This window comes from Caretta caretta, chromosome 1, assembly GCF_965140235.1.
Source record: "Caretta caretta isolate rCarCar2 chromosome 1, rCarCar1.hap1, whole genome shotgun sequence".
NCBI classification, from domain to species: Eukaryota; Metazoa; Chordata; order Testudines; family Cheloniidae; genus Caretta; species Caretta caretta.
The window spans coordinates 271,520,707-271,543,087 of NC_134206.1; the positions used below are offsets into that span (position 1 = coordinate 271,520,707).

Here is a 22,381-nt window from a genome sequence, read left to right on the forward strand (position 1 = left end):
CACAGGTGGCGGGAAGTGCAGCGACGTGGCCCCTGCCATGCCGCCAGTGAGTGCTGTGGGGCGGTTCCCTTCTGCCCCCCAAGCCAGCCCCGCCGCCCCCACGCGGAGGCCTGGGCTCCCACACGCACACACACGTCGCAGGGGGGCTGCGTAGGGCCTCAGAATAGCTAGGGATGGCCCTGGGTATAGTTGCATATATAAGAGAAAGCCACTAATATCAGGATGGTCTTGACAATATCGGGACATCTGGTCACCCTAATTTGGACTGCCAGGCTGACCCAGGTTTTAAACCTCTTGGGGGGTGAGGAATAACATTGGAACAAGGGGCCCCACACACAGCTGATTTTCCAGCATAGATGGGACTGTCGCCACAGCCAGCAGAGAGTGTGACTTTCTCTGACCATCTCATCTTTATTATAGAGACCCATTGGGGTTCTCACAACACATTTTTAGTGGCCTCAGAGTGCAGCCACCAACTCTTGCTGGCAGCGGCTTTGGCAATTTTTCCTAAAATATTTAATTAACTTTAGGAAAAATAAATCAATATACACTATACATTTCCAGTGTAATTTATTTATATCTGGATTTTATTTGTGCAGACTCAATAATAAAAATAATGTATAGTTGTCTCTGTTCTTTACTGGACCTACACAGAATAGAAACAAATAATGTGTTTTGCATGTTCTTGTCCCTTTTTGTTGTTTCTTTTGCTATTTTGGTTGGTTGTTCTTTTTAGACTTGCTAGCTAGTAAGTCTGCTGCTGTGAAAAGTGATACTTGTGTATTAATATCACTTTTCACAGCCTCCCAGCTAGTTGCTAAGTCTGCTGTGAAAAGTGATATTAACATACAAATATAACTTTTCACAGCAGACTTACTCAGCCACGGCAAACCTGGGGACAAGTTAAGCCCTGGATGGGAAAGTGAATAGGGAAGCAGCAGAGGCCAGGAGCCATGGAGGGAATGAATAAGGGGGCTAGGGGAGGGGCTGGATGGGGGCTGAGGGAGGCAGTGGGGCCCAGGGGCAATGGGATGGGTGAGTGAAGGGCCAGAGGGTGCAGTGGAGGCCAGCACCCACCACTGCACAGCCAGGGCCTAACCCAAAGCCCTTTGGCTGGGGCCTGAGGCCCAGCGACTGGTGAAGGCGGTGGGGGCCAAGGGCAATGGGGAAGGGGTGGTGAGCCTGGGGCCCAGCAATCAGGGGACAGAGCATGCCTGCCACTGCACAGATGAAGCCTGGGGTTGGAGAAGGCAGCAGCTGGGGATGGGCAATGGGGGAGAGGGGCAGGGTGATGAGACTGGAACCACAGGATGGGGCCCATGGCCAGAGCCCGAAGCTCTGCAACTGGAGTCTGCCACCCACCATCCCTGAAGCCCAACCCCACCACCCCTGGGAAGGTGGGAAATTTACTGGCTTGCCTGCTTCTCCAGTGTTTGTGTCTTCAGAAGGAGGCAGGGCCCAAGCTCTGCTGGAGGCCCGAGGGGAGGGGCTGCTGCTTTGCCCCTGCGCTCCAATCGCTGCACAGGAGGCTGTGCCTGCAAGAAAAGCCCCGGACTGCATGAGGCCATGGTGGCCGCATTTGAGAAATGCTGCCCTGGTTGGCTTCTGAGACCTAGATAGTGACTTCTTCCTTCTAAGTAAAGCCAGGCTAATTTGGGATTCTTGCTGACATTTATCTCAGTACAGGATGGCCTGTCACACAATATCATGAAATGAAAACGGGGACAATTTTATACAAGCTTGTCCGTCCTCCTGGGAGCGGCAAAATCCACATACTTTGCTAATTTCAAGGAAGCATAAAACTGAGATCCTTCCCACCCGTAGTCATGATAGATCAGTATTTTCATAACAGTCGGGTAAATTAATTCCAGACTCCTGGGTGAACCTTATCTAAATTCCCCTTGTTGATGTGGAATTACATTGAATAGTGTGTTTTTTCGCTGCCTTTCTTAAGCTGTTGCGTCACGTTGCTGCATGTAGTTAAACAGTTGCTGCAAAAGGTTGCCGTGATTTTTATTTAGTCTGTCAGTAACAATGGTGAAGGATGTTGTGAGGCGTTTGGGTTTGTCCATCTTTGGGTGGGCGTTGTCTAATTTAGTGCCTCCTTCGGCAAGGTGCTGAGCACGTTGAACTCCCACTACAGTCACGGACAGTCAGCACCTCGCAGGACTGGGCCTTTAGCCTGGATGCTCTCTGAATCCTACTAGACCATTTCCAGTAAGGACTCAACAAAAGCAGAACTGTATAGTGCATGCTCAGCAAATGGCAGATACTCTGCTTTTGCTGAGTCCTAAGTAAAGATAAAATATTGTTTCTTTTTTTGAATAATTATATCAACTTCTCCTGCCCTAATGGGGCAGAGTTTAATGTTGCTGGAGCAGTGTAAAGTGGCCTGAATGTAAATAAGAATCCAGCCCCAAATTTGCAAATAGAAGGTATAATGCAGATGTTAGCAGTTTGAATACATACATTGCAGAAGTACATGCCCTTCCCCAAAATGTAGACTGCACCCTGCAGCAGTTATTGCTTAAGGCAATTTATTTTGCCCTGGATCTGAAGAAACATTTATCACTGGCACTTTTCCAGTTGCAGCAGTCAGAGTCCATGACATATCCTGTTCCCACATCCAGAACCACCAGCCTTTTATACTACTCCACAGGCAGTGACTTAAAGGGTGTGTACAGGGCCTTGCACAATGCAGAGGAGCACATGGAACAGAATTGCTACACTGGAGCTTTTTATATATATATATATACCAGAGATGGTAAGCAAAGCAGGCTACTTCTGGTGTGACACACTTTCTGAAGATGTGCTTTCCTGTACAGGACTGGGTTCTTGGTCAACATGTAAATGAAATAACGTTCAAACCGATCACACTGAAATAGATTGTCCAAGCACAGGAGTCCACTTACTTGGCAGGACAACGCAAGCTGAACACATTACACTTGTGCCCAATCTGCTACATTGACTTCCAATTTGTTTCTTAGTGCAATACAAGATGTTAAAATATAAAGTTCTATATGGTTTAGGTATTGGCTTTTGTGACTTCCTGAGACACATGGTCAATTGGAGACTTCTGACAGACCCTAGTTTCAATGTTTAGGGCCCTGGCAACAGGCTATATTCAGCAAAAACTCCACATCTTTGGAAGTTGCTCTCCTTATAAAGTCACTAAAGCCCAAGGTTTCTGGCTTTCAGGGCACAGCATATACAGGAGAGCAGGAAGAGAATCTAAACTAATTCTCCCCCAAGATGTACAATGGAATTCATTGGTTGAGTGTTTAGAGCAAATTATTAAGAACTAGCATATTCTGATGACAATTTGTGAAGAAAATTGTAACAAAATAGATGGAACGATCACAGCCAAATTAGACAACATTGGTCTAAAGAGAAATGTAGAAGGTGTGCTGAATATACTGAAACCTACTTCCATAGCCTTGGACAAACTGCAGAAGATTGCTGCTGTATTGCTGATGCTGTTGAAATTTGGAAAGAACTTCAAGAGACATTTATTCACACAGTGCAAAGGCAACCTGTGGAATTCTTTGTCAGAGGATATTGTGAAGGCCAAGACTATAACAGGGTTCAAAAAAGAACTAGATAAGTTCATGCGGGATAGGTCCATCAATGGTTATTAAGCAGGATAGGCAGGGATGGTGTCTCTAGCCTCTCTTTTCCAGAAGCTAGGAATGGACAACAGGCAGGGCCGAATTTAACGCAGGGGCTTTACTGGGCTGCAGCCAAGGGCCTTGGGCTAAGGGACCCCACAGGCTGGATGTGACCAACTGCTTCTTTTCATCCGGCCCGTGGCAAGTCTCCACGCCGCAGGCCAGACACTGATCCCCGAGCCTCGGTGCCCCCACCCCCCTGGGGCTGCAGCTACAAGTACCGGCTCGCCGATGTGCCCCTGTAGTCCCTAGACGAGGGGGGTTCAGGGACTCTCTGCACGCTGCTCCCGCCCCAGCACCGGTTCCACAACTCACATTGGCTGAGTACCACAGCCAATGGGAGCTGCGGGGGCAGCGCCTATGGAGCAAGCCACCTCGGAGAGCAGAGCAACGCAGAGCCAGGGCAGGCAGGGATCCTGCCTTAGCCCTGCTGCGCCACTCACCAGGAGCTGCCCGAGGTAAGCGCCTCCCTGCCAGAGCCTGCACCCGAACCCTCTACCCCAGCCCGGAGCCCCCTTCTGCACCCAAACTCCTACCCAGAGCCCACTGCACCCCAGCTGGAGTTGCACCCCCTCCCTGCCCCAGCCCTGAGCCCACTCCCCCACTCCAAACCCCCAGAGGCCCCACAAAATCTAATAGCCTCGGGCCTACAGGAGAGTTAATCCGGCCCTGGGAACAGGGGATGGCTCACTTGATGATTACCTGTTCTGTTCATTCCCTCTGGGGCACCCCAACCCCTTGTTCTATCCCTGGTCAGGAGACAGGATACTATACTAGATGGACCTTTGGTCTGACCCGATATGGCTCTTCTTATGACATTGAAGAAACAAATATCCTACAGCAAAGTTAATGTTCAGGCAGTAAAGAAACAGGTGGATCAAGCACTCAATCAATCTCATTTTCTTGCCAATATTCTCAACCCAAAGTACCAAGGTAGATGCCTAACTACTGAAGAAGATGCTGCTGCTATGACATGGGCATCCAATAATCACCCATCAGTCAGGCCAATCATAATATCAGGGCTGGAGATGAACCATTCAAGCAGGACCTGTTTGCTGATGATATTTTAGAGAAAGTCACACAATTGGACAGGTGGTAATCACTAGCTAAGCAGCTGCAGCCAGAGTTTGTTTAAGTGCTAAACCAGTTTTGGACAGCAGTAGCCCCTTCAGCACGCACAGAAAGAATATTTTCTTCATTTAGACTAAAAAATTCATAATTGAGGAATCTATTGGGAGTTGAAAAAGCAGGAAAATTTATCTTTCTCTTCCAGTCTATGAATAAAAACAAGGAAGGAAGGGATGAGAACTACTAGTTTTAAAAGTTTGAAGGACAGTCCAGGTAACTTAGAAGACTGTTGTTTCATTTTCAAGAGATTTAGGTGAATACAAACTCTAACTCCCACTACTTTTACTTAGACATATTTGAACATTTTCCCAGGCTGACCTGAAATAATTAGTTTAATTCACTGATTACAGTTAATCTCTCTGTTCCTTTAATAAATCATTTAGTTGTAAATGTGAAACATGTTTTGATAAGATAAGTTTATGTATCCAAAACATGTAAGGTTGTTTTGTTTAATAAACAAATTTAACATGCGGTTTTGTGCATTTATAAAGCACGAAGGGCCAAATCCTGAGCTCTTTACTCAGAGGAAAATTCTCAGTGAAGTCAATGAACCAACTTCACCTGTAATTACCACCTTGAGCAGTTTCAGTTACTTCAATGGGATTACATGAGAGCAGAATCTGACCCAATGTGAGTTTTGCCTAAATAAGAACTGCATCAGGACATCAGGACTTGGCCCTATGTGGATGAGTTAAAACAAGGTTTGACCCCTTTTTACATAATTTCTTTACCCTGAGACAGAACACAGCCTCTGTTCACATATTACTCCCTATTCTCTCTCTCCGCTGACTCAACTGCCATCTTCTCTCTGTCCTTCTCTCTCATTTGCATGACAAATTTGGGACTCTATGTAGAGATCTGGCAAAAGGGAAGCCACTGTAGTTAGATAACATTAAGAAAAAATAAAATTATTTTGAATTTAGCTTAAACTTGGTACTCTTCCTACACTGAAACAACTTTTTGGGATTTATGGACACTTACTTTAACATGGGATGATAATTTATTCTGCCCCATTGCTGGCTAAACAGCCTGTGCTGTGGTACAGTGGTAACAGGTAGGGTTAGGGTCACTATGCATTTTATTTGCAGTGCCATACCTGAAAACAGGGCAATAACTGCTTTCCACCTAATATATTTCAACAAGCCAATTTTCTACTACATCTACACATGGATTTACTGCAACAGGAAAACCAAGAGGCTGTACTGAAAGACTCCTTCTTTACAGAGTCAGTGCACCTGAATACTTTGAATATTCACATGGATTCTGCAATGTTGGATTTTAATTCTACTCTGGTGTTTTGTTTGGTTGTTGTTGTTTTTTTGGTGGTTGATCTAAGAATTATTGGGCCTTCTGCATCCTTTTCTGGGTTGTCTTGCCTTCCTACGATGAGGAGATTTCAGACACAAGACTAGGCTGCTCTGTGGCCTACAAGAGGAAATTCAAGTGAGTGCCACAAGAAGCTGAACTGTTACACCGCAAATGATACAACAACTTGAAAAAATCCAGTACCCTGAAGTGAAGGGAATCCTATGACAAAATCAAATATTTTTGTACAGCAGAATCCTGATAGCTAACAACCCTTTTGTGCATTGTTTAAACAAAAATAATAATAATGGATTTTCAGTTTGCCTCTATTCTAAATAATACAAACTATTTTAGATGACTGACCAAAGAAATCATGAACATGCACCCAAAGCATGATGTTTTCAATCACATAATTTTTTTTGTGCCAAAAGTGACTTGTTATTGAAAGCTTTTTTGTTACAGTGGCCAGGAGAAAGAGAAGCAACTCAGAATTGCATATAAAAAGTAACAGATTGCTGTTCCACATATCTACAATGGGTTCATATTCTGTCACAAACTGTGACACCTCGGAAGAATGGTTTGTAGCAAAAACAAGTACGTGAGACAGGAAACTCAGGGTCTGTTCCCTCTTTGTCACCAACTTCTTAAGGTTTTAAGGTCAGGCTTGACAAAGCCCTGGCTGGGATGATTTAATTGGGGATTGGTCCTGCTTTGAGCAGGGGGTTGGACTAGATGACCTCCTGAGGTCCCTTCCAACCCTGATATTCTATGATTCTATGTGTCTCCATCCACCCATGAAGGAGTGTACTCGCCCCATCAGCCAAGAAGTTGAATTAGGCCAAGTGGGCCCAATCAGTCAATTAAGCTGCAAATAGGGGAGATTTAGGCTGTGTGTGGGGCACGAGTTAGAAGGGAGATCACCTACAAGGGAACAAGCAGGAATTTTATAAAGCCAGGAGGCTGGCAACAGGAAGTCTGCAGTCTCTCCCCCTGAGATAAGGGAGAAGGAAGGAGGAATAGGAACCTGTGAGGAAGGGTTTACACAGTAGGCCTAAGAGAGAGGGTGCTGACTAAGAAGACTGGTGAGGGCATAGGTGTTGGAACTAGGAGTCCTGGGTGTGTGGCAGCACCCCCTGGCTTGAAGTAGTTACCATCATATACAAGGTTTACAATTTGGTGCAATGGCTCTCAGCACCCCCACTATATAAATTGTTCCAGCACCCCTGGGTGAAGGAGAAGCTTAAAGTAGTAGTCCAGAGAAGTAGTCCAGAGAAGAGAGCAGTAAGATTGGTGAAGACCCAGAATTTTAATTTCACTGTGGGGACCTAGACTGGACCCCAGAGTAGAGTGTGGGCCTGGGTTCCCCTGTACCATCCACTACAGAATGGTATTGCTGGGACAGTGAATGGGAGGACTGCCTGTATCACTGCAGGAGTGACATAGTCAAGGTAGCAGGCATGAGGGCTGCCTGATGCTGCTTGTGCAGAGAGACTTTGAAAGACCCCCTCTTCCCTCCCCTGCAAAAAAGGGGAAATCAAAGTGTAACGTGGCCGGAGGGCTGAGTCTCAAAACAGCCGTACTTTGACTCTGTGAGCAGGAGGAAAACTGCAACAGTGGAAGGCTAGAAAGGGGGCATTGTACAGGGAGGAACTAATTGCCAGAAGGGGGTGCCACCCAGTGGTGGATAGAATACCTTGTCATACTACCTCATTTGTAAATGGAGACTGGCAATATTCCCTTGCCTTGCAGGGATGCTGTAGCTGTTATCTCAAAGGGGAGCCAAGATAATTGTGTAATGGGTGTAGGTAACAGAATATAAACAAACCCCTTTTTCTCAGAAGAGCAGACCCGCCCTCTGTCGTATCTGTCACTGGTGGACTGGTGAAGTTCTCCTTCCCTCTTCCCTATGTGGTGCACAAATAATAAAGACTGACCAGAAATAAGGGTTAAACAACAGGTAAGTGTATTAAGGCATAAATTTCAGATAAGGGAAAGGATAAATGTAATGAGCAATAACTATATAAACAACAGGTTTCAGAGTAGCAGCCGTGTTAGTCTGTATTCGCAAAAAGAAAAGGAGTACTTGTGGCACCTTAGAGACTAACAAATTTATTTGAGCATAAGCTTTCATGAGCTACAGCATGAAGTGAGCTGTAGCTCATGAAAGCTTATGCTCAAATAAATTTGTTAGTCTCTAAGGTGCCACAAGTACTCCTTTTCTTTTTATATAAACAGCACAAACCCAGTGACACAGCAGCTCTTCCTATGAGCATAAAGCTCAGGCCCAAAAATACAGAACCCACCCTGGCAATTGAAACTGTAACCCCAACTAAGAAACCCCTAATTATTATGTCTCACTATATTCCCAGCACTTCCGGGGTGGCGGTGAAGTCCAGGACCTCCACTCCATGGGTAATTAGAACCTGTAGAGGAGGAGCACTGGAGAGTCCCTCGATGACAGTTGGGATGGAAGAAACGGACCGAAAACCCTCTGGTTGTTGACATTCCCAGAAACAGGAGCAGGTAAGTTGGAATGCGTCGTCTTCTTTCTTCTCACCTCAGGAGTGAATGGTATTCTTCGATGGTGCACTGGTGCCATGAAGACCCGAGCCGCACACGCACAATCACTAAGGTGGACTGCACGCACAGGTGCCAACTTTTGTTGGTGCTGGTGGATGCTTGTGCCCCCCCGGCCCTGCCCCGACTCCACCCCCTCCCTGCCCCTATTGGATCTCTCCCCAAATCCCTGCCTCTTCCCCAAGCATGCCACGTTCCCCCTCCTCCCCCCACCCTCCCAGGCTTGCCGCGCGAAACAGCTGTTTTGCAGCGCAAGTGCTGGGAGGGAGGGCGGAGAAGCAGGACACAATGGCATGCTCAGGGGAGGAGGTGGAGCGGAGGTGGAGGCGAGCTGGGGTGGGGGGGTAGGGTGGGGAGCTGCCGGTGGGTGCAGAGCACCCACGAATTTTTCCCCGGGGGTGCTCCAGCCACGGAGCCCCCATGGAGTCGGCGCCTATGATTACACCACCAGTTTGTGATTACAGTCCTTTTATACAGTTTGTGGCGGGAAAACATGGTATGATCCTGGGAAAGGCGGGAAACAGTCTGAGGTGGTAGAACCTTGGGGATAGCCCAGTGGTGGGAAAAAACAGTTCAATCCAGTTACACGCAGGCTAAGATGACTGTGCATAGAGGGGGGTCACAAGATGGAGTCACAAGATGACAGTTTAGATTCCATCTTGGATTGCTGCAATATCCTTAAAAACTGATTATTGGGTCTAATACATACATGTAACCTAATAATCCATGAACAATATAACATTTCATACCCAACATAGCGATTGTAAAGAATTTTGAAAACCTCAGATGCAAGGCACCATATAAGTCCAAAATATTATTACAAGAACAGTACCAGAATATTTCCAATATTGATTTTATAACATGTCATAAGGAAAAATAATGAAAAACCCTAACTTACCCTTAAAAATCAGTTTAATCTAACCTAGATCTGTCAACAGTTTAATCTAACCTAGATCTGCTCTAATTGTAACTGTATGGTGTCACTAAAGGGCAGAGTTAAGGGTATTTCAGTGCTTTACATACACATTTTCCATACCTTAAACATGTTTGGATTTCTTTTAAATTTATCTCTCAATTTCTTGGGTTTGCAATTATTTTTAGAAAAGTTGCAACATTTTTGTAATGTCTTTTATCCTTAAATTGATATGTACTTTCAACCTTTACTTAAGCATACAGGTGAATCCTGCACTTAATTTGCAATTGATTTACTAGATTGTTTTTCCAGGATACACACACACACACACAGAGCAGACAGTACTGCAGAGATCCTAGGCAGTGGTGCTGCATAGAGACTGCCAAAGCTGGCTACACCAGTGCTCAGAACAGCTCAGGATCAGGAGGGTGCTAAGGTGTCTTTAAGATACCTTGGTTCCTCCAACACCTTGGGCGGTGCCTGTCTGTGTTGCACTTCCAAGCGGCACAACACTCAATATCACCCATTGCTTCATTTTCCAATTTTGATTATCTGTGAGAGCTCAGAGGCAGACTCGGTAGAATGAGCTAGATGATGGGGGAGATCATGGCTTTGTGGGTGTGGAAGGGGGGGATGATCGGATATAAACAGGAATATATGAGGAGTATGAGATGGATGACTGGGGATTACAGAGGGAAGGGGGAAAAGAGGGTTCAGTGGGGGTTGTCAGGATGGGTGAGCAGGAATGGGGATGTGGGGGTCAAGGGGATTCAGTAACAATGTCTAATTAGGGGAGGTCAAAGAATGTATGGAACAAAGTTATGTGCACAGGAGGCCTGTGGTGGGGAGACTAGGGCTATGAACCAGGCAGGTGATAAGTGGGGATGTGCAGGGAATGGGTGGTATCCATATCTTCCTATTAGGGTGACCAGATGTCCCGATTTTATAGGGACAGTCCCGATTTTTGGGTCTTTTTCTTATATAGGCTCCTATTAACCCCCCACTCCCGAACTGATTTTTCACATTTGCTGTCTGGTCACCCTGCTTCCTATTGATGTTCGTATAGAGTGGTGGCCAAGTGATCCGCCAGTAAGAACTGTTGACAAAGGCATATAGTTCCCTTCACAGTGCCGGTTCATTACAACCAATAGAATTGTTGCATGCAAATTAGCTGTAAAGGAAGGATGATGATTGGTTGAGTTACTTCTGATAGCACATTGGCTCCTCTTAAGAGTGACCTGAGCTGTTAATCTGGCTTTGTCTGTGCACTCATAATAATTCAATACAATCTTTAATAACATAAAAGCAGAAAAGAGTCCTGTGGCACCTTATAGACTAACAGACGTATTGGAGCATAAGCTTTTGTGGGTGAATATTTTGTGTATTCAACCACAAAAGCTTATGCTCCAATACGTCTGTTAGTCTATAAGGTGCCACAGGACTCTTTGCCGCTTTTACAGATCCGGACTAACACGGCTACCCCTCTGATATTTAATAACATAACTTAACAAACTAATTTTTCAAATGTACCTTCTGCACAAGATATCAGTAAGTTTTAACTACATGGAAAGTTTGAAGAGGCTATGTAATGCCGTTATTAAAGGAAATCAAAGTCAAAGAAAGATCTAAAAATAAGTTCTGAATTTCTTAAGAGCTCATTATACATTATTTTAACTCAGGCTAACAGATTGACTTGTAACTTCTCCGAATGTTCATTCGGTATTAAAAAAGTAAGAGCTATGAGTTGGGGTATGATTACTCCTGGGAGAATTCTGCGCCAAAAAATTTAAAATGCTGCAAAGTTCTGCATATTTTATTTGTTAAAATAGCACAATATAATCACATTACTTTCAGTTATTTTGGTAATTTATTTAAGCTACAATACAGAAAAAAGTCACTAACTTTTCAGCATTTCCTAAATACATGGAAGTTAAGTTACAAATACTTGGTAACGAATACTTTGCATTCCAGTTATAATCCTGGCTGGGGGAAATGCTTGGTTCTGACTGTCATGACATTTTATTGACTGCTTGATAAAAGTTTTATTTGCCCTCAAAGTCTTTATTTTTTTAAATGGGTAAGTAAAATAGATCCTAAGCTGTAATCTAACCCCACTGTGGCACAGGAAAAAAGTGAGAAAGCACATAGCTCTTCCTAGCTGAGGATTCTCTTACTGTCATTTACAATAAGGCTCCTTTATACCACTTGGGCAATGTAAAGGAGCCTTAAAACTTTTACACTGTTTTATGCTGGGGGAATTCACTAAGAATGGGAACAATTTCCTAACAACAATAGGAACAACTAGGCAGGCAGGCTGCTATATTTTCTGCTCTGCATGAGGGGACAGAGCCTGCCTCATGCCTACCTCTAAACAACCCGAAGCCCTACCCCTCTATGACAGGTGCGCCACAATAGCGAGTCAGCATGAGGGACAGAGTCTTGCTCACTCACATGAACACCCACGCAACCTTGCCCCCCCAGAGATGATTGACATCTCCCCATGCACACATGCCCAACACTCCACTGCCCCACACTGATGCATGTCTCCGCTGGCTGCTCCAGGCACTCGAACAGACATGCCCAGGCTGCTGGGGAAGGGGTGAGTATCCCCTGCTGATTTCTTTGCTTCCCTATTTTTCTTCAGAGAAGCAAAGAAATCTGTGGGTGACCTGAATTCTGTGCACACACAGTGGTACAGAAGTCCCACAGGAGTAAATGATATACTGCAATGTTCATCTATAACAAATGATGAACTTCTGCTTTAAAATTCAGAACTTAACTCAACTTTTTACTATGGAATTGTTACCAGCAGCTGCAGAATGGAGTTGCATAATAAGTGCCTCTAGAATAAGAATAGGCCAGGGTATGGAAGAAGCAAAATCCCTGTTAAGAAAACTCTTTTCTATGGTCTCCCAGAATGATTTCACTGTTCCACCATCTCGTGATGCTTACAAATATCAATTTTTTGACAATTCCAGCATTCGATTGTCATTGTTAGACCAGCCACAGCCAGTTTCAGAAATTGACACAACAGTTGGCAGTTAAGTCAGATTCCAGATATCCTTTGTGTTAGCAGACACATATGTTAACTTTAAGTGAAAGTTGCTATTACTGTACACCAAGGAATGACCCATAATTACTAAGTATGGAAAATGAAAGTACAAAGGAGTTACAGGAAACTAGATAAAATTTTAAATACTGAGTGAATACAATCCCTTAAGTAAATGCACATTTGTAAAATATGATGTTGCATATTCCCAAAATAACGTTAGTCTGTCATATCTTTACCCAGTCTCTATTTTTAAATCTGAAACCTTTTTACCTCCATCTACCATCAAACCATCATTCATCCATCAAACATGGCTCACAAACCTTACCACAGACCATCCTCCAGTTAATGCTCTCATTATTTTATTAGCTAGAGATACCCACAGCTTGCCATTTTACTCTTCATAGGCAGATCAGAGACTTAGCTCTCCCAAATCCCAACTATCCACCATAGTTAAGAGACTACAGTATATCACAGCTTATTCTCCAAAACAGTCTAACAACTCCATCCAACATATATTGAGGAAAAAAACCCAATTTACTCCATCTAGCTTCTCTACATGGCTTGGAAATCCTAAGACTAGTGGATGGGTGGTGGGGAGCAGTAAATGTGATATATCTTGATTTTAGTAAGGCTTTTGATACTGTCTCACATGATCTTCTCATAAATAAGCAGAGAAATATAGCCTAGACAAGCCTACTCTAACATGGGTGCACAACTGGCTGGAAAACTGTACTCAAAGTAGTTATCAATGGTTCACAATTAAGCCGGAAGGGCATATCGAGTGGGGTCCCGCAGGGATTGGTACTGCATCCGGTTCTGTTCAATATCTTCATAAATGATGTGGATAATGGCATAGAGAGTACACTTATAAAGTGTGCAGACAATATAAATCTTGGTGCTGTTGCAAGAGCTTTGGAAGACAGGATTAGAATTCAATTTGATTTTGACAAACTGGAGAAATGGTCTGAAATAAATAGGACGAAATTCAATAAGGACAAATACAAAGTACTACACTTAGGAAGGAATAATTTCCTATTTTGTATTTGTGCAACTGATGACTGCCTAGGAAGGAGTACTGCAGAAAAGGATCTGGGGGTTATAGTGGATCACAAACTAAATTAGTCAACAAAGTAATACTGTGCCAAAAAAAAAAAAAAAAGCGGTGAACATCATTCTGGGATGTATTAGCAAGAGTGTGGTGAGCAAGACCCACTCTAATAATTCTTCCACTCTACTCAGCACTGATAAGGCCTCAACTGGAGTACTGTGTTCAGTTCTGGGCACCACACTTTGGGAAAGATGGGGACCAGTTGGAGACAGTCCAAAGAAGAGCAACAAAAATGATTACAGGTCTAGAAAACATGACCTACAAGGAAAGACTGAAAAAAATGAGTTTGTTTAGTTTGGAGAAGAGAAGACTGAGGGGGGCATAACAATCTATAACAATATTTTACATACTTGAAAAGAGGAGGGTGATAAATTGTTCTCCTTAACCATTGAGGTCAGGACAAGAAGTAATGGGCTTAAATTGCAGCAAGAGAGATTTAGACTAGACATTAGGAAAAATATCCCAACTGTAAGGTGGATAAGCACTGGAACAAATTATCTAGGGAGATTGTGGAATGTCCATCATTGGTGGTTTTTAAGAATAGGTTAGACAAACATCTGTCAGGGATGGTCTAGAGAATACTTAGTCCTGCCTCAGTGCAGGGGACTAGATGACCTATCAAAATCCCTTCCAGTCCTACATTTCTATGATCTCTATGATTATATCTTCCCTTTTCACCTTCCACTGTGAGTCAGAGACCTCACCTCACACACGTGTACTGTCATCCAATCCTTTCCAAATGTCTAGGCCTCGGTTTCAACAAATCACACTAGTAAAATATTTATTTACCTTAGAGAGAAGGGAATCAACATGTCTATAGAATGTGTATTATATGCTCATTTGTAATCAATCACTTTAAAAGCTTCATAAGTTGTGATTCTTATGTTAGCTGGATGGTGAGTGGCTACACAGGGGTAGAGTTAACGTTGAGTTTTGAATATGCAATGTGATATTTTTGCAAAGGTATACTTATTTAAGTCTGTACAACTGAACACGTGTTTGAATATACATCTACCTTCTCTTAAGTGTTGATTTCCATACTTTTTAATACTATTGGATAGATAACTTAAAATGTGTAGGGGAGAAAACTCTCTCATTCTCCAAAGACTCTGCAGCGAAGTTAAATACTTTCTTTTTAGCAATAATTCTGCTTAGGCTGTTGTAAATTGGTGGAATAACTTAGCAGAAAAAAAGCTTATAGTCAGCAGGCTCTTGTCCTCTTCCTCAATGTTTCATGTTTACAGCAAGGCAGTGAAACAAGTTCTCATAATGAGACTCCCAGTCCTGGGGTTCAGTCCAGACCTGTGGCCCCCAGTTGTGGAACACAACCTTCTCAAAGGCATTCTCTCTCCAATCAGTCGCCCAAACAACCTTTCATATAGCCCTTTCATAAGCAGGGAGGGGAAGGCTTACCAAGGCTGACATCTCATTGACAGGTTCCAGACAATGTCCCAAGAGTATAGATCTATTCCATTTCCCCTTTTTTTGTTTTTGCTTGTAGAGACTCACAGTGGAAACAGGATGTTAGGATCTGACGAAGCAGCATCAAGCTACCAGCTGTTAGGGCCCAGATCCTCAAAAGTACTTCGGCATTTGTCCACTCAGCATTGCAAGAGCTGACCCCTAGGCAGCGTGCTGACTAATGGAATCCTCAGCTCTGAATTAGGCTCCCAGCTCCCCATACAAACCACCAGGAGAGTTAGGTTCCTAAGGAAGGGATCTCCTGAATCCAGCAAGCTGAGTGGAGAGCTGCTGAAGCTAGTCAAGAGTGACATACCAAGGAGATAGGTGAGGAGAGATTGAGGGAGAAGAGAGGAGTTTAGGTGCCTAAATAGCTGACCTGGTGCACTTGGGTGATAGTTACCTCCTTCTGCTTGGGATCCACAGCCATGAACCTGTTTCTGGAGTGAGGTATCAAAGCCAGGTCAGCTGCTTAGGTAGCCTATACCCTAGGCATGAAACCATGTTTCTCTCTCTTTCTGTCTTCTACTTATGCTCAATTCTTCTCACACTCACCGTACACTTCCCAGTGCCGTAGCTGTCTGTTGTAGCAGTGCTGCCTGCCTTGGCCCTCCATCTCTGTCACATACACTCGCAAGTGCGCACACACACTCTCTCTCTCTGGCCCTCCTGTTGCGAAGTCTGACAGGTCTAAGGTGTGCTCAGAGCATACCTACAGGATCGGGCCCCACTGGTGAAATAGGTGTTCCCCTGCCTAGTTTGAGAATCCTGCTTCAGGGCCTTTGGCTTGAGCTAGGATTTGAGAGGCTCATTAGCTGTAAGGTGACATCAGGGCTACAGTGGATTTGTGAATGCCAACTAGCAGAAACTAGGCACCGTGGTGGTTTTGGGGCTGTCCACCTAAATGGTGGACTTAGGCACCTAAATACCTCTTAGGATCTGGGCCCAACTTCCCGAAGATCAGGCTGTAGAAATAAATATTATTTTCTCTCATGCAGATATCTTTAGAAAAGATAACAAATGACAGACAATTGAAGGAAAGCTGAACACTTGACATGTTAGAACAGTTTCTATGGGGACCATTTTTTAGAGCTTTCCCAAGTGTCAGTGGTCTTGTAAGTAACCTTTCTGCCAGGTGGAGCCAGCAGCAACCAGGGCCGGTTTCAGTATCTAGGGGTTCCTTTCCATCAGTACAACACAGAACCAGCTTGAGCCCCCACCCAGTAACCTGGGAAAACTACACACCACCTCTGGGTGCCTCTGAGAGCAATACTTCCTGTGATGGGGCAAGGCCAGATGGCAATAGAAAAGTAGTGGGAGATAGATATATTAGCTCCAGGCTAAACAAATCCCTGGTACCAGGATAAGTGAAATGGCAGCTGCTCCAGGTCAGTTAAGACACCTGGGGCCAATTAAGAACTTTCCAGAAGGCAGGGAGAAGGCTAGGTTGATTGGGACACCTGAAGCCAATCAAGGGCTGGCTGAAACTAGTTAAAAGCCTCCCAGTTAGTCAGGTGGGTGGGCATGTCAGGAGCTGTGGGAGGAAGTTGTGCTGTTGGAGAGACTGAGTAGTACACACCATATCAGGCACAAGGAAGGAGGCCCTGAGGTAAAGGTGAAGTGGAGCTTGAGGAAGTGAGGGCTGCTGTTGGGAAAGTAGCCCAAGGAATTGAACATGTCATGTTTCTAAAAGGTCAGCTACCATAGCTGATACTATTAGGGTACCTGGGCTGGAGCCCAGAGTAGACGGTGGGCCCAGGCTCCCCCTGCCACCTTTGCCCCCTGATTAATCACTGAGACTGGGAGACAACAGAGACTGTGCAAGGAAGGATAACTTCTCCTCACTTCCCTCACGGGCTTATGATGAAAATGGCTCAGTAGACCGTGACCCTTGTCTCTAGAGAGAGAAGGGTTACATGGAGGGACACAGTGAGCCTCTGAGGCTAGCAAAATCCTCCAGGAAACACGGGACCCATGGAGGCAAGGACAGAGCTTTGTCACATTCCCCACTCTCAACCACAGAGTCCGAGTGTAGAAAATAAACTTTTATTAAAAGGAGGGAAATAACTCTGTGTTAATTTGGGAAAACACCGCAAACAGGGTTCATAAACATAAACCATGAGCAAAAGACCCACCCCCAAGTAAGTTGGGCAGTGTCCTTTTCCCATCAGGGTCTTAAGTCCAGCAACCCAAAAGTCCCTTCATGTGCCTGACCCTTCTCTGCACCCCACTCACAGTTGCTGTCCTTGGTCAGTGCAGACCCAGAGTTCAGAGGTGCATCTGCAGAGTTCACCTCCCACCCTGGGTAGAGGGGGTGGTAAAAAGGCATCTTACTTGTTCCGCTGCTTGGTCATTCACTCGCTGCCCTTCTTTGTGGGGCTCTGCTCTGGCCCTCTGCCAGCTGCCCTGATGGCCACCTGCTTGCCGCTCCCGCCGCATCTCTCCACCAGCTGCCCTGCTGGCTGCTTGTTTGCCAGCCAACTGTCGGTCACCTTTTGCTGCCAACTGCCTCTCTGCTGTGACCTCTGCACATCAGTCTCTTAGTGATTTTTAGCTCTTAGCAGGCAGGGCAAAAACTCAGTCCTAGCACAAAATGATTTCAGCTCTGCTTGAGCATTTCAAATAAGAAAAGGTGCTCTTTATGAAGCCTATTTACTTATTTCTTTGAACCAAGGTGAGGGGGTAGGAGGAGGGGAGAAAGAACAGGTTAACCAGTCCAGGAAGAACCCTTGGGGGAAGGGTCCACACCTCCTGGCTAGAACACCTGTCTCTATCCCTCTTACTGCCACAGGCCTCTGGCATTTGAACCCTTGGCTTAATGAGGTTCTTTCAGCTGAGGGTGACCCCCCTCATTTGGGACAGGTTAAGCACTGTTTTGCTCCCCTTTATTCTCAATAATGCCAACATTGGTACCAGCATTTCACTACCCCTGCATTCAGTACTAAGGTGATTTGTAACCCAACACCAGCTAAAATTGATCACTTTGAGCAACACACCTCTCTATCTGCTGAATATCTAAGCAGAGTAGGTGTGTTCATGTAAATACAGTTTGCTCATGAGGTCTCTCCCCCTCCCAGTTAGCTGTCAGGGAAGATTTCAGCAGACCCTGCTTACAGTAATGAGCAGTTCTCTAAAGTCACTGTCAATGAAGATGAGTCATTAATTTCTCTTTCCATCTGCTTTAATCAAAGGCTATTTAATTCACCAAGAGAAATTTCAGTTGTATTTTTAGAAGTTATGAAAATACAGTTTCTGTCAAATGATTCTCTGTTCATTCACTGTGTTAATACTCATAATACAGAAGCCACTGGCTGAAATTATTATTAATTATTGTCATTTTAATTCTTGTTATTTAATGCAGTGAAGTCATCATTTCCTTGTACTTTATTTAACACTGATGTGTCTGAAGGAGGCAGCAGCAGTAGCAATATGAAACTTATTAATCTTTTCTTTCCCTTTAAATTATTTTTCCCTTGCTAAATTCATTCTGAAAATGACCTGAATGAGGATAGCACTGCCACTGCTAATTTATAGACCAGGAGCCGTGTTTGGAAGAGCTGATCAGCAGTGTCAAAGGTAGTCCCCCTGGTAAGTAATTCAGCTTAATGCCAGCTGGAACAGTGGCTCCCAGACTCTTTACCGAATGCCCTCTTGGATCTCTGCCCTGCCCTTCCTTTCCTGCCTCTGTTCCTTTTTTCTTCTTGTCTTTTTTCCTTTTTGTGTTTTTTAATTTGTTTCTTTATTTAAAACAAATATTTGTTAGCTCTTTCCTCTCATGGGAATTGTCTCTATCACCAAATGTTACTGTGTTCATATAAGCCCATGGTGGCCTCCCATTCTCCTGCTCACCAGAAGGCTTGCATTCTGCGTAGCTCAAGAACTGGGAGTTAGCTGATGACTCTCCAGTGCATAGCTGCTTGTGCCCTCCTGGCTGAGCTGAGTGCCATGGGGGCTGTGACTGGCAGAGATATTTGGCCAGTGGGAGGCTGTCCATGTCAACTTCTTCCATCACATTAGGGATTGTTTGGGAAAACAGCCAGTGTTCATGGAATACCTGCTCCTTTACCTGTATGTAGGTGGATGGCAGATGAAGAGGGGAGTAGTAAGGGATCTGGGATCAAGCAGCTTTGCCACATTACAGATGCCACTGAGCCAATTTCTTTTCTTTTCAATGTTGATAAATGCAAAGTAATGCACATTGGAAAACATAATCCCAACTATGCATATAAAATGATGGGGTCTAAATTAGCTGTTATCACACAAAAAAGAGCTTTTGGAGTCACTGTGGATAGTTCTCTGAAAACATCCACTCAATGTGCAACGGCAGTCAAAAAAGCAAACTAAAAAAGGGATAGATAATAACACAGAAAATATCATATTGCTGCCATATAAATCCATGGTTTACCCACATCTTGAACACTGCATGCAGATTTGTTTGCCCCATCTCAAAAAAGATATATTGGACTTGGAAAAGGTTCAGAAAAGGGCAACAAAAATTATTAGGGGTATGGAACGGCTGCCGTATGAGGAGAGATTAATAAGACTGGGACTTTTCATCTTTGAAAAGAGATGACTAAGGGGGGATATGATAGAGGTCTATAAAATCATGACTGGTGTAGAGAAAGTCAATAAGGAAGTGTTATTTACTCCTTCTCATAACACAAGAACTAGGGGCCACCAAATGAAATTAATAGGCAGCAGGTTTAAAACAACCAGAAGGAAGGTTTTTCCTCACACAATGCACAGTCAACCTGTGGAACTCCTTGCCAGAGGATGTTGTGAAGGCCAAGACTATAACAGGGTTCAAAAAAGAGCTAGATAAATTAATGGAGGATAGGTCCATCAATGGCTATTAGCCAGGATGGGCAGGGATAGTGTCCCTAGCTTCCATTTGCCAGAAGCTGGGAATGGGTGATAGGGAATGGATCACTTGATGATTGCCTGTTCTGTTCTTTCCTTCTGGGGCACCTGGCATTGGCCACTGTCGGAAGACAGGATACTGGGCTAGATGGACCTTTGGTCTGACCGAGTATGACCATTCTTACATTTTTATAGGCCTTGTTAGCAGAAATCCAGAAAACTAACATCTTTCCATGACACAATATATGCCCCCACTGTGCTAGTTTTCTGAGTGTGCATTGCTGCTCTGTTTCTGTACACACACAGAATATACGTGTTATTGTTTTATTAAAGATAATGTTAAAAGCAAAGAAACAGCATTACTGCACAACAGCTACAGTAAATTTAAGGTCTGGATTGTGGGCAGTTCTTAGACAGCTATGCAAGTGGAGGGAGAAAGCAAAACCTTTTCAAATTATACTTCCAGATAGGAGCTGCAAGAAATATAGTCCTTGCCAGGACTGCTCTGGGCTAGTTCAGCTAGTCAGCTTGAATGGCTCCCTCCTCCAGGAGCACCAGGTAAGCAAGTTCCTTTTACTGGCCAGCTGCTCTGAGAAATGTTTTGCTAAGGCACAACGCTTCCAGGACCTTGCCCTTGGGTGATGCCGCTCTGCATCCATCCAACAGGGGCCACTGCTTATAGTGAACAATTGAGTTTAAAAAACATGGATTCCAAGAGGTTTCAATGATAGTTGGGACTACATATATCTATAAGATTAATGTTCTTAGTAAACACTATCCTAAAGAAAATAATTGAGTCCAAAGGGAGGTGAAGGCAAAAGAATGATGAAATATATATTGAGAGAGAGAGAGAAAGAACAACCACACTAGCAAAAGCATCTGGGGAATACCTGTGCAACACATTCAAGATGGATGCTATCATTCCAAGCTCACGGCAATACAATTTTTATAGTACCCTATGCCATCCTTTTCTTTTTCCTAACCATTCCACCCTCTCCCTGTCTGTCCCTCATGCATCCTCCCATCTCTCTCCAGATCTGTTTTTTCTGTTTCTCTTTCACACCTCTTCTGGGCCACCTCCATTTTACAGAACTCAGAGCTGTCACTATCAGGCCAGGAGTTGCTTGTTTCTCTCGTCCCACTGTGGAGGAGGAAGGTGTCTGACAGTGAGAGGTGAAGAGGTTACTTTGCTTGAGGAATCCAAACAAATATGAGAAAAACAGGACAAAATTTCAGAGATGGAGTGTTTTTTAAGTGGTTCTTCTGCAAAAGCTAGGAAATACTTCACTATCAAATATTAAAAATGTAGTTGTTCTCTGAAATGTTATTGTGCCAAATTAGGAGACTAAATTAAATCATTATGGTGAAATGGGTATTTTAGTCCTGCTTTAAGTATAAATCTCAATGCAATACTAACTATGGCGCTGCCAGGGATGCCCAGTAAATTGGTCAGATTTGGTGGCTAAGTAAGTAGTCAGCAGCTGGATACCTGATTTTTCTATTTTTATAAAGGTATATTCTGAGATAGAGGATGTTGACTTTACAAAACTAGGAACACCCAGGAGCTTTACATTTGCCACAAGCAAGTAGTGTCATTAGGTCTAAGCATTGGTGGAAAGGCCTGTTGTGTTTTTACCTTTAGGCACTGTAAGGAATGCAGAAGTTCCTTCTAGGTCCGCTTGAAATAACCTGGAGGCTAAAAATCCCAACCACAACAAGGAAGAAACAAAATGTTATAGTTCACCGCAAAGCTCAGCCAATGCACTTTTGCATCTACCTAATTTCAAACCCATCCACTTGCACAAAACCAACATTCTATAAAAGGACATTCTGGGCTTTTAACACTGGGTGGACAGTGACTAAGTTGCCAGAGCTAGTTTTTAATGCCTGTTATAAGAACGTAAGAATGGCCATACTGGGTGAAACCAATGGTCCATCTAGCCCAGTATCCTGTCTTCCGACAGTGGTCAGTGCCAGACATTTTAGGGAGAATGAACAGAACGGCAATTATTGAATGATCCATCTCCAGTCACCCAGTCCCAGCTCTGGCAATCAGAGGTTTAGGGATACCCAGAGCATGGGGTTGCATCCCTGACCATCCTGGCTTATAGCCACTGATGTACCTATCCTATGTGAACTTATCTAATTCTTTTTTTTAACCCAGTTCTATTTTTGGCCTTCACAACATCCCCTGGCAACAAGTTACACAGGTTGATTGTGTATTTTATGATGAAGTACTTCCTTATAGTTGTTTTAAGCCTGTTGACTATTTATTTAATTGGGTGCTCCCTGGGTTTTGTGTTATGTGA

General features: G+C 44.1%; 1 long non-coding RNA gene across 1 annotated transcript in view; it reads left to right on the forward strand.

The window, feature by feature from the left end:
* The window catches only part of LOC142070564 (uncharacterized), a 46,453-nt gene that overhangs the window by 1,673 nt on the left and 22,399 nt on the right, over positions 1 to 22,381 (forward strand). The window contains exon 2 of the long non-coding RNA XR_012666427.1: positions 8,471 to 8,624. This is a non-coding gene — a long non-coding RNA (uncharacterized LOC142070564). The remainder of the gene's footprint in view (positions 1 to 8,470; positions 8,625 to 22,381) is intronic.